Source organism: Bactrocera oleae, chromosome X, assembly GCF_042242935.1.
Source record: "Bactrocera oleae isolate idBacOlea1 chromosome X, idBacOlea1, whole genome shotgun sequence".
Taxonomy (NCBI): Eukaryota; Metazoa; Arthropoda; class Insecta; order Diptera; family Tephritidae; genus Bactrocera; species Bactrocera oleae.
Genome location: NC_091541.1, coordinates 19,586,535 through 19,598,662, shown reverse-complemented (window position 1 = coordinate 19,598,662; position 12,128 = coordinate 19,586,535). Strand labels below are relative to the sequence as shown.

Here is a 12,128-nt window from a genome sequence, read left to right as displayed (position 1 = left end):
ATATAGCGAATGAGAATGGTATGTTGTGTTGTCCTGCGTGGTGTCATCTGGTGCGGTGTCATCTGGTGTGGGGTGAAATTCCTTGAGTGTGGTGAGTTTCATTAAGGTGTGTCAGTTTTTCCCGAGTAGAGCGGTGCACTTGGAGGAGGGAGTTAAAACTCATTTAAACATCCTGGGCCCCCTAGGCGAATATTTTGCCTAGTATTACACGTATATGCTTATATTGCATGTATTTCGGCGTACTGCTGGTTGAGTAGCCGAGGGCGCGGCATACATGGTGATAAAGTTATATCCATATATACCTGTATGGGCAAAACGCATATTCGGTATGCATTTTGCTGTGCGTGCAAAAGATATATAACTTAATTTTGCGGGTTTTGAGGTTGTATGTGCTTTTCATACTTATTGAATTGCGGTTGTTTCTTTTATAATTTTATTATCTGTATTGTTTGTTTAAAATTTCTTTACCATCGGTTTATTACGGTTAGCGACTCCACGCCTGGCTCAGATATGGCCAGAATGAATGCTCCTTTTAAACCTTGAAAAGGGATCTTGCGAGAGTGAGATTTGTGATTTTCACTCACTTTTTTGAAGTGAGATATACAACTTTTACAAGTGTTTCCCATAAACTACCCGTTTGATGAGCGCTTAGATAGTTGCGATAAGTGCGGCATTTGCTTTTTGTAAGTCTGGGTGCGACACTGTGTCACATTATAAATATGGTGATCCCTTAACTTTATTTTTGAAGTTTTATACATTATAAAAATGTTGTCAACTATCAGGCACTATAGAGGTGTCGATTTTTCGGCTTTCTTAGGACAATTTTGTTATATGTTATGTTAAGTGCAATTTTAGCAAGTAGTAGCGCGCCACATAACTCAAGATTTTTGAAGCAGGATTTTTGTATCATTATTGGCTGGAGCCATCCTGCGGAGTCGAAAAGTTACATATTTGTGTTTTTAAACCTGATCTTTTCAGAAAGGACTCTGACTTGATTTTTTCTGCCAATTTGTGGAGTGTTGGAACGTTGGGAATTTAGTGGTCGTCGTATGACGAACCGGCCATTATTTGGTCGAGTAGTTGTGGCTTTGTAGAAGTCTTTACAATACTGATCTTCGGGGGTTGTAATTGATATCAGGGGGCGTTTTTCTAACTCCCGAAGTTTCCTTAATTGTGAATGAAGGTATTCTTTAGAGTATTCGTCAACTTGAGTTGTTGTTGTGGAAACTAGTTCTGTAACTAGTCCACTTAGGATCCAGCCGAAAATAGTATTTTGTGCCAATATTTTGTTTGAAATTTTCTCAACACCCTCGAGTATTATCTGAGGTATGAGATCGCTGCTTAATAGAATGTCTATTTGAGCGGGGGTGTTGCAGTTGGGATCTGCTAGCTTTAGGTGTGAAACCTTTTGCCAATGCTTGCTATTTATGTGATAGCTTGGAAGCATATTTGTAAGTTGCGGTAAGACTATAGCTTCTGCTTGTATGTGCTTATCCGCTTGGGGGGAAATTAGGGTAATGGGGCAGATTTTATTTGAGTTTTGGACTACTCTTCTGCCCATTCCCGTGATTTCAAAATTGGCTAGTTTTGTTGGCAGTTGTAGCCTATTTTGAGCCCTAGACGCTATGAAAGATCGTTGTGATCCTTGGTCTATTAAGGCCCTAAGTTTAAACAGTTCTCCTTGGTGTTCGATGGAGATGACTGCTGTGGGTAGTAATACCCTATTTTGTATTTCGCTGTGTAGCGTATGAGTTTTTTGTGCCTTTGAGCAACATGGTGTCTTTTGGCAATTTTTGGGATTTCGGTTTTTGGGAGTTGTTGTTACCACTAAACCTGTGGTTATTTTTGCATAAGCGCTTCTTTGGGGTGATATGGCAAATTTGAAGCATTGAGTGGTGTCTTTTGTGACAATATAAGCAATTGAACTTGCTTTTGCAATTTTTATACTTATGCGCATGTGACAAGCAATTTGTAGAAAGTCTTTTTGATCTGACCAAATTATTTCGTTCGTTAACTTTTAAGTTTTTAAACTTCTCGCAAGATTGTAGTTTATGCCCTCTCGTGTATAGTTCACATGACGTATGATTATTTTGTTCGGATGTGAACGATTGAGATTTGTAAAAGCTTCTGTTTAATTTATTTTTGCTACTAGCTTGGGGTCTATTGAAGCTTCTTTTTTGGTCGTGTTGTACATTTTTTGTTTTAATTAGCTTTTTGTCTACCCTTTCAGCGATTTCGTACTGGGTCTTTCATTTGTAGCCACGTGGGGCATTTCTTTCGTGATGAGAGCGATTGCTCCCATAAAAGTAACGATTTTTCTGGTAATGCGGCAGTGCATATGTTTACCAGTATAGGGTCCCAGCTGTCTGTGGGAATATTTTGTGTCGATAAAACCGACAAACAGTTTGAAACAGTGGATTGTAGTCTTATAAACTCTTCACTGGTTTCTTTTTGAATCTTAGGCAAGGTTATTAGTGTCGTTACTTGGTTATCGACCAATATTCTTTCATTTTCATATCTTGCTTTTAGAGCTTCCCAAGCCAAATTGAAATTGTCGTCATTCAGTGCGAACTGTTTGACTATTACGCCTGCTTGACCTTGCGTTTTGTATCGGAGGTGATACAATTTTTGCGCTTCTGATAATTTTGGATGGTTGATGTAAACGGCACCTCGAGATGGATGCCTGAACTTGCCTCTTGATTTTGTACTTGTGGCAGCTCTACTCTCGGATGTGGAGTAGGTGCAATAGCTTTTATTAGCTTTAATTGATCAGAAATCATAGCTTTTGTTTCTTCGTACTGGTCTAAGCAGTTTACGTATAGTGCGTAAGCCGACGATTTAAAATCGTGTGGTAGATCTGAATTGTCATAATCTACTATGGCGTCATGAGCCGTTTGGAGACGAGTCCAAAAATTAGCAATATTATATAAAAATCGAGTGCAGTATCGTGTTAATCTGTCACTCTCAGAAATGAATTTGGTGGCACACATATTTTTGCCTTTTATTTGCTTTGTGGTAACCTGTCTTGCGCGTGTACCTTCTGCAGGTGTAATTTGTAATTGTAATTAATTAAAATTGTCTCAGTGTTAACTGATTTAAACGCAGCAATAAATGATAATTAATACCGAATACTCTTTTACGTATACTTGTATACGAGTTTTTTTCGGACTAGATAAATATTTAAATGCGAAATAAATTTTTTAATTTGTAAATTATTTTAAATATTTTGTTGTGAGTGTAATTTAAATTCTCTTAATTTTATTATTAAGAATCGCTCTTTTAATTTAACAATATTTTTTATGTCCTTATTGTTGATGTATTTAGGTACACCCTAATACACGGACTTGTTAGTATATATTTATGTGCTCGTGAAATTGAAAGCTCGTTGAAGAGATCAATACACTTTGTACATAAGTATGCACGGATTGTTTGTGCGTATGTATGTATATTTTCTAATGCAATTGAGAGCTCGTTGTAGAGATCAATTTGCTTTTACTTTTGTGTACGCAATCCTGCTTGTTTGTTACAAGGGGTATTGCGGGATGTATGCCAATTGTGGACTTTGAAAATATGTACAATTATAATTGTATTTAATATGTATATATATTTAAATATTATTTTTGTTTGTGTGCAATTGAGAGCTCGTTAGAGAGATCAATGCGTTTTTGTTTGATTCGCAATCCTGCTTGCTTGTGTTTTAACAAGATCAAGAGGTTTTGCTTGAATAGATGTACATATGCGTATGTATATATATTTATATATATATATATTTTTTTTTTTTTAAGAGTTTGTTTGTTTTTTTGTTTGCTTTTTAATAAAAAATAAAATTAAGGAAATTTTATTTCACTTTGTTTATTCATTCGCAATTTAAAAATCACCTTTTAGTGAATGTTTAAAATTTTAATAATTTAATATTACCCAATGTTGAGTATGGTATAAGAATATAGGTAGATTGTATGCCGTATGTATGTATAAACTGGGCTTCTATATTTTGCAATAGAAAGAGAGCGCGAAAAAGGAATTGATAATGTGCAGGTATTCTCCGTATGCACATATATGGATGTAAATATGTACTTGGTTTTTGAAAATATATAAATATGTCGTTTGTATTTATTTTGTTTCTTCTTCTTTGTCTTTAAAATTTTTGTTATATGTTTGTGCCTTTGCTTACTTATTTAAGGCAATCCTGCTTACTGTTTTTGTTAAAACTAAGGGGTATTGCCGGAAAATATTTGCAAGTAAATACTTGAATTCTGTTTTTGTTTTTTTGTGTTTGTGAAATATGTGTGTTTGAAAACACAAAGGTAAGCTTATAGGCATACAATAATTATTTACATAATATATATTTGGATATATAAGTATATTGTACCAAACTGGTTTTAATGTCAGCGGTATTTCGATTTGTACCGTGATCTATACCAGTTTGGTAATCTTATTTTATATTAGTGTATAAAATAATAAGTGAAATAAATACGCTCACTTTGGTTTTCCTCAAGGGGCTTTTGGAGGGCGTATATATGTATATACAAGTTACGTGCTTGTGCGTTTGTCCCAGTGTCTGTCTTCTTCGGCATCCAGCTGGCTAGCTCCTTATGCGTGTTTGTTGTTTGTATTTTTGTGGATAAATTTGCTAGCGCCCGAATATGTGTTTTTGTTTAGATTTTGTTGTATGGTGCATTAGTTTCGCGCTCAATTTATGTATGCTTTTAGTTTATTTCAGTTTTCGCGCTCGATTTGTGTTGTATTAGTTAGTTGTTTAAGATGTTTAGCAAATTTTGCACTGTTTTTTTTTTTTTTTTTTTTTTTTTTTATAGTAGGGGGAAGCATCAAAAGCCGAAGTGCGGAACTTTAATCCGCTAAACCTAACCTACTCCCATCTTATATCTCTCCCACGGAACCACCGGATTAAGTATTACTTCATGGGAGAGAAAAGGACATTTAAGTCTCCTCTACGGCACGGACTGACTGACTCCTAATCTGTTGCAAGTATCTCAGTTTTGTCATAATTAGAGCTGCCGCTTCGCTGACAGCTTTCCATTTTTCAGAACACTGACACATATGTGTTGTCAGAGTTTCCACCGTTACACTACCGCCGAGAGTAGATTTTAACTTTTCCCTAATATTTAAAAAGCGGGGGCACTGAAAAAATACGTGTTCAGAGTCTTCTATGCACTCTGTACACGTCGGACAATACGGGCTAACATCATGATTTATTTGGAATAGATACTTTCTAAAGCATCCGTGCCCCCTCAGTATTTGGGTAAGGTGGAAATTCAGGTCCCCATGTCGTCTGTCTATCCACGAATGAATGTCCGGAATCAGTCTATGAGTCCATCGTCCTTTAGATGAGGTTTGCCACCGTTGCTGCCACATTGTTAGGCTCTTGGTTCTCTCCTCTTTTTTTACTCCTGAAGACAACGCTGACAGCTGGTACAGTCGCGCGAATTCGTCCCCCTGGATGTCAATAGGCGGCATGCTGGCTAGTACTTCAGCAGCATCACTTGATATCGTTCGGAAAGCACTTATTACTCGGATTGCAGAAAGCCTATGTACTGCGCTTATTTGTCTAGCATATGATTTTATGTCTAGCGCTTGTATCCATATTGGTGCTGCATACAATATTACTGAACTCATTGCTTTTGATATTAAAAACCGCCGGCTGGAGCGCACGCAGCCTCTATTGGCCATCATTCTAGATAGCGCATTATACATTTTGTTTGCTTTGCCGGAAGTATACACCAGGTGTTCTTTAAATTTTAATTTGGAGTCTAGTATTACTCCCAGATACTTCAGCTGCGGCTGTGAAGTAATCTCGCACCCCCCTATGGTGAGTGATAACCTTTCTTCCACCTTCCTTGTGCTTATGAGCAAGACTTCCGTTTTTTGCTCAGCCAGCTCTAAGCTCATGGTAGCAAACCATTGGCGCAGACCGTTTATGCAATCGTTGCATTTGAGCCTGAGGTCATCTAGGTGTTTAGCCACTGCTACCACTATGAGAATTTTGCACTGTATATTTATGTATTTGTTATTTTCACCGCACTTATTTTTGTCACAGCACTTCAACCTTTTCGATAAGTTATATATGTATGTTTATGTTTATTTTGTTTGGTTCGTATTTGGTTACTGTGTATATGTAACTAAATTTTTTTTTTTTTTTTTAATGTTTTTTCACTCCATAGGGCCTCTTACTATGGCTCGAAGGACCATGAATAAATTGATACTAATTTGCACAAAGCCTTTAACACTTATTTCCGAATAAAGCAAGGAAAATGTGATGAAAAAGGTTTACAAATTTAAAATTTATTAAAATCTTTTAATACAAGTAACTTGAACTTTAACAAATTAAATTAAATATTCCGCAGAGAAAAAGTCGAAAAAAAACGATGTTCACTTCGCAGGTTAACGATGACGGCGGACGATCGAAAAGTTGCACACAGGAGCTTTCGTATCAAAAATGTTGACTTGGCGCTCAGGCCTGTGGACGAAACGAATGATATATAGCGAATGAGAATGGTATGTTGTGTTGTCCTGTGTGGTGTCATCTGGTGCGGTGTCATCTGGTGTGGGTTGAAATTCCTTGAGTGTTCACAGGTGTGGTGAGTTTCATTAAGGTGTGTCAGTTTTTCCCGAGTAGAGCGGTGCACTTGGAGGAGGGAGTTAAAACTCATTTAAACACCTATGAAATTCATGTATTTACTTGAACAGATTCCCGGCAATACCTCTTATGCTCAATAAAGCAGTAAGCAGGATTGCTACAAATAAGTAAGCAAAGGCATAATTAAAATTAAATTACAAAAATTTTAATTTGGCTTTGGAAGCTCTAAAATCTAGATATGAAAACAAAAGAATATTAGTCGATAAACAAGTAACGACACTAATAAATTTGCTTAAAATTCAAATGTAAAAAGGTGAAGAATTTATTAAACTACTATTCACTATTCCAAGTTGTTTGTCGGTTCTATCAACACAATAAATTTCTATCAGCAGAATAAATTAGACGGCGAACGAAAGAAGTCGTGCAAACAATTAATTAGTAATATCATTAACTTTAACTGGCGCCTTCTGCCCTTTGCTTTTTTATATCATGCTCATCAAGCTCAGCTTCAATGTTAATGAGTGAACCGATTTCCTAAAGTCCGCATTACGGTTGACGCCAGTGGGAGAGGTAATCGGTTAGTGACTCAATGTTACACCACAGTGTTGTTGCTGCGTAACTCACTGATATTACTCCAACCAATAAGCCACTCATAGTAAAAAGAGAATTTCAGAATTTCGCATATCACCATAACTTGTACAAATTGCTTGTCATATGCGCTTACTCATAAAAGCTGCAAAAGAAAATTCAATTGCATCTACTGTCAAAAAAGACTGTAGAGAGAATGCTGTGTTGAAAAAATTCCGAATACCCTTCTAGGTCAAAACACTATTTTCGGTTGAATGGTAAGTGGACAAGGTACTGAAACAGTTTACACATGAACAACTCAAAATGACGAACATTTCAAAGAATACTTTGATTCACAATTAAGGAAATTTCACACATAAAGCTAGCAGATCCCAACTGCAACAGCCTATCTCAAATAGACATTCTACCTTTTAGGTCATGTCCAGATTCCTTACACCGCAAATAATACTTGAAGGTGTTGAAAAAATTCCGAATACCTTTCTAGGTCAAAACACAATTTTCGGTTGGATGGTAAGTGGACAAGGTACTGAAAAAGTTTACACATGAAAAACTTAAGTTGACGAACATTTCAAAGAATACTTTGATTCACAATTAAGAAAATTTTGAGAGTTAGAGAACTCCTTCCCATATCAAATACAAACCTAGAAGATCAGTATTGTGAAGACTTCTATGAAGCCAGAACAACCCTATCTGATAATAGTCGGTATGTCGTCCGACTATCACTAAGGCCACAATTAGAAATGGAAATATGTGGCGCAATACTACTTGCCAAATTTGTGCAAACGCACTTAAATATAACATACAACATAAGTCCATAGAAAAAAACATTCTCAAATTTTTAGAATAGCACAAAAATAAAGTTAAGGGATCACCATACTCCCCATGCAATAAAGTGAATAATCGCATTTATCTAAGGGTGCTTTTTGGGATATAATTATAAAAGCTTCAAATTCAAAATGTTGAAAATGTGTATAAAATTTGAAATTAATCGGTCAAGTAGTTTTGAAATGACAGTGAACACGGACTTTGAAAAAGTCGTTTTGAGAAAAACGCGTCTTAAGTTTATGAACTATTGGTTGGAGCTTTAGAGGCCAGGAGATTAATAAAACAATAACTTTAAGAGTATTGCTTCTATCGATATAAAATTTTAAGGACATATTCTTGAAATGGAAAAAAATATCGATGTTCGAATGTAAAAACCCTACCCCCCCTAAACATGCAGTACGAAGGTCCAAGAGGAGGGAACTTGAGAATAATGAAACCCTTGGAGAAAATGAAGCAAAGGTTTTATTGGACTGGTTGTCGTCAATCAACTATGGAGAGGATTACCAAATTTGCTGAATGCATTGTAGCTAAAGGGTCAAGGTCCAGGAGTCATGTCCAGATGAAATAGTACAATTCGGGTGCGCCAGTTGAGCAAATTGTCGTGAATGAAGATGGTCCATTTTCCACCAATTATTTAGGAAATAGTCATGTTTGGTAGTCAAGAACCATTTCAACGAATGGCCAGAATTATACATAATTTCTAATCAAGAGGCTGAACCATTTTCGGACGCATTTACCAACATGTGGGGAACGAGATTCGGTGTTTCAATGGAGTTACGTTCTGATCAAGAATGGAATCTCGAGTCAGCTTTTAGGTGGAGGGCAGTGTGACAAACACGGATGATAGAACAAAATCGAAACGACGATAAATTTCCAGTAGCAACTACACAGCGAATTCGTAGTTCCCAGAATATTCTGGAGGCGAAGTTTTGTTAAAGATCTACTATATAAGGGCTGCCAGATTGTGATCCAGTTCTAATTAAAGCGTTGCCGTGTAAAAAGCAATTTAGATTGTGTATAGCATTAATTTGGGACTTTTATTTAACAATTCAGTGATCGAACTCAAGAGTGAGTTATGGGTAGACAATTTATCGAGAAATCCGTTACAATATTCTCGCATAATTTAATTCACATATTGTGTGGGAATGCGCATGTATGCGATAAAAACTGAACCGGAACAAAATTTTATATACTCGTATTGAAAAGATCAACCGAAGATCTTATTAAAAAATACTTATATTGGCAGCTGTTTTCGGTATAAAATCTACTAAAAGATCGAATATCGCTATATGCTATATTTTTAATAAGGGCTGAACAAAATTTTTCCTACTCTTAGCACCACGACACAGTATTATCAGGAAAATACCTCCCTTTAATGTCATTAATATATTTCACATATTGACCGATATTTTCGGTATAGAGTCATTCATAGGTACTGCGGTTCGAAGGTTCGGTTTCAAAAGTTGTAGTCCGATTTTGACCAGGGTCGAACGACATGTACCTTTTAAAAAATTTAAGTTTTTAGTAAGCTATTGCACTTTACACTTTTCGGGTTAACAGTATTTTGTGGGCGTGTCAATGATTAAATTCCGCCCATCTGTAATAACTGAGTATTGCTATTTTCACGTCATCAAGATTTATTTTACCTATGTACCAATGTACTATATAAGTAATTGGGTTCTTAAAACACAAAAATTATGATTTACTTGATTAAAGAAATAAGTCGCAAATCTATAAAACTAAATCTTAAATATTAATATATGTGAAATTCAATTCATTTTGGGACAATTAATGTTATATTTATTTACTTTAACTGTACTATAACTCTTTAACTGTTTTAGTATTATTTATAATGGAGTAAAACCTTTCCATCAATACATCACTGTGAAGCAATTATATGAAATTTATTATTTTATGTATCTACCACCGTAATGACAAATTAACAGACTAATGTGGTAGAATACGAACACTGCTATTCTTAACTATTCTACTCTCTGAGATCATTACCAACCTATACTAAAAGAGTAACATGGTCCGCCTTAAACAATTGATTTCCCCTTTGCATTTTCAGTATCGAGTTGTTGTTCAGTATGCACAAACTAAATTCGGAGGTGTTAAGGAATTAAGCGCTAGTACATTTTATTCAAGTCGATGTGAAGTGTGAAATGATTAACATTGTTCGAATTTTTCACGTATAATTGAATTTCATTTAACGATATGTGTTGTTTTAAATAAACAAACGGTGAGATTTTTAGAAGTAATAAGATAGGCTTTTACAAAACATTCAAATTGCTAAATAAAAACTGGTTTATCTTATATAAACACATATATTAATAGTATGATTGCATTGAAACTTGTTTATACGATCATTCGCTGACCTGATGAGTAGAACTATACAAAAAGCTTTCTCATTTTGATTGCAGTCGGTGTTAACGAACAGTAAGCAAAATATATAACTACAACTTTATAAGTTAGACGTGAGTACTATTAAGCAGTTACTTATATAAAATAACGTATTACTCATAAGTGTTAACTTAATATATTGGTCATATAATAGCTCGTTACTACATTTTGGTGAATATCTGAGATATTTGTATTATATTAAAATTAATCGAACTATCTCCAATCACTACATTTAATATACTATTATTTTCATTACCATGTCACATAACGCTAAACGAATTATTCTCCCTTAAAGTGGCAAAACAAACCACGATCCGTAGTTGCGCGAGTGGGATTTTCTTGTGTGTGGGCTTGTGGCAAACGAATGTTGGCGAGAATTTTCGATTTTTTACGATCAGTGTGCACACAAGTATGCCGTGTATGAGCTTGTATGCACACAAGTGCTCATTTCAAAAACAAAATGTGACAAAATTAAAGTAAAATTGAAGGGGGAAATTTTATTTGGGATAATTTATTGTCAGTACAGTCAAATACATAAATTTATATGCGCATTTTAAAAAGTACAATTTAATTATTAGCTTGATTCTGACACATGATTACTCAATGAAGGACGAACGTAGGATCTGCATCTCTCGTATGGCAAAAATATGTCTTCTGTGATTATATATATATAGTAGGTATATGAGGGAAAAGGCAACCAAAAGTTTTAAGATCAGTATATTAAGCATATGGGGTTAAGTAAAGTACTTGTATTGAAGCACTTGCATCGATTTTTCTTACCAAAGCTGTTTGTGAGAGGAAAAGACGTCCTCTGATATCTCATAGATTGGCCGATATATCAAGTAAAAAATCAGACATAGGCATATTCAGTATCATTCAGCATTTACTATAATATGCATATGGGGATTAAATGAAGTATTGAAACACTTGCATCGTATTTTGTCATCAGAGTTGTTTGCGCGAGAAAATTGGACCCTCCAAAATACATTAAGATATCTCTTAAATTGGCCGATATTTCAAGTAAAAAGTCAGACATAGGCTTATTCAGCATCTAGAGTATTGAAAAGGTAGAGTCCGGTTTCGAACATTTTTAGATAACCTTATCCTAGATTTAAGCATTATGCTACCAAAGCTTTTAAATAGATGGTCAAAAAAAGATCGCATCATTGATGTAATTTCATTTGTTGTCATTGTTGATATTGTTTATAGATTTGTGTAAAACTTTGTCAGTGTATTCAGCAAGGTTTGACAGTTCATTATGTCACGTTTCATTATAGTACAACTCTTGGAAACTTTCCAAGAATATTACGCATATTCATGTTCTCCGGTGACTACTGTACGAGGTCTTCGCGCAAAACATGGTCGTTTCAGATGCTTCCCATTTCTTGCTTCGTCAACAATCAAATCCTCGTGTGGTTAAGAAAATGCAATTGCATCGCCAAAAATTGACCGTTCGGTGCGGATTGTGGTATAATGGCATCATCGGGGCTTATTTCATTCGAAATGAGGCAGGAAATACGATTACCATCAATAGCGAACGTTATAACACAATGTTGACCAACTTTTTTTTCCGGAATTTGACGAAATCATTGCGGACGGTCTCTATTTCCAACAAGACGGTGTGCCACCACATGTTTTACGTCTAAACATGGACACACTGCGTGCAAAGTGTGACGACTCGTTAATTTCGAGAAATGGCTGAGTAAAATGGCCGCCA

General features: G+C 35.5%; 2 protein-coding genes across 4 annotated transcripts in view; both read left to right on the top strand.

Moving 5' to 3' along the window:
- Positions 1-10,103: 10,103 nt before the first annotated feature.
- Positions 10,104-12,128, top strand: part of LOC138858218 (Na(+)/H(+) exchange regulatory cofactor NHE-RF1) — a 131,909-nt gene continuing 129,884 nt past the window's right edge. The window contains exons 1-2 of one of the 3 annotated variants that reach the window (XM_070112762.1): positions 10,109-10,250; positions 10,432-10,485. The gene's annotated coding sequence lies outside the window, so the exon portion shown is untranslated. The other 2 variants (XM_070112764.1, XM_070112765.1) reach the window with 2 other exon arrangements.
- The window catches only part of LOC106626301 (Na(+)/H(+) exchange regulatory cofactor NHE-RF1), a 167,592-nt gene continuing 165,712 nt past the window's right edge, over positions 10,249-12,128 (top strand). Inside the window, 1 exon segment of the mRNA XM_070112767.1 lies at positions 10,249-10,447. The gene's annotated coding sequence lies outside the window, so the exon portion shown is untranslated.